Source organism: Carcharodon carcharias, chromosome 13, assembly GCF_017639515.1.
Source record: "Carcharodon carcharias isolate sCarCar2 chromosome 13, sCarCar2.pri, whole genome shotgun sequence".
In the NCBI taxonomy this organism is placed as follows: domain Eukaryota; kingdom Metazoa; phylum Chordata; class Chondrichthyes; order Lamniformes; family Lamnidae; genus Carcharodon; species Carcharodon carcharias.
The window spans coordinates 127,951,629-127,952,332 of record NC_054479.1 but is presented as its reverse complement, the minus strand read 5'-3'; positions in this window follow the sequence as shown (position 1 = coordinate 127,952,332).

Genomic DNA, 704 nt, shown 5'->3' with positions numbered 1-704 from the left:
AAAAACATGTTTTCGCCATTAAACCATGTGCAGCATTAGTTGAATTAGAATGATTCAAAGCACCAAATTATCTAGACCTGGTACATTCTCTCATCATGCATTGTCCAGAATTCAACTATCCTCCTAAAGAGGATAGTGATAAGCTCCAAGAGGACAGACAAGTGGTAGATGAAAGTACATGCAAAGAAATGTGAAGGTATATTTTGATAGGAAGAACATAGAGAGGCAATATTAAATAAAGGGCATATTCTTAAAGGGAGGTGCGAGAGCAGATAGACCTGGGGATATACATGCACAAATTATTGAAGGGAGCAGGGCAGGTTGACAGTGGTTAAAAGTCACACAGGATCCTGTGCTTCGTAAGGACATAGAGTACAAAAGCAAGGAACTTAAGATGAACCTTTACAAAACACTAGTTCAGCATCAATTGGAGGATTGTGCCCACTTTAGGAAAGATATAGCTTAAGAAAGGGTGCAGAGTATTTACAGGAATGTTTTCACGAAACTAGGGGCTTCGGTTATGTGATAGATCGAGAAGCTGGGCTTGTTCTCCTTAAAGAGGTAGAGGACGGATTTGATAAGACTATTCAAAATCACCAAGGGTCTAGGAAGATTAAGTAATGAGAAATAGTTCCCATGGACAGAAGGGCCGAGAACCAGAGACTACTGATTTAAAATGATTGGTAAAAGAACCTGAGGCTATA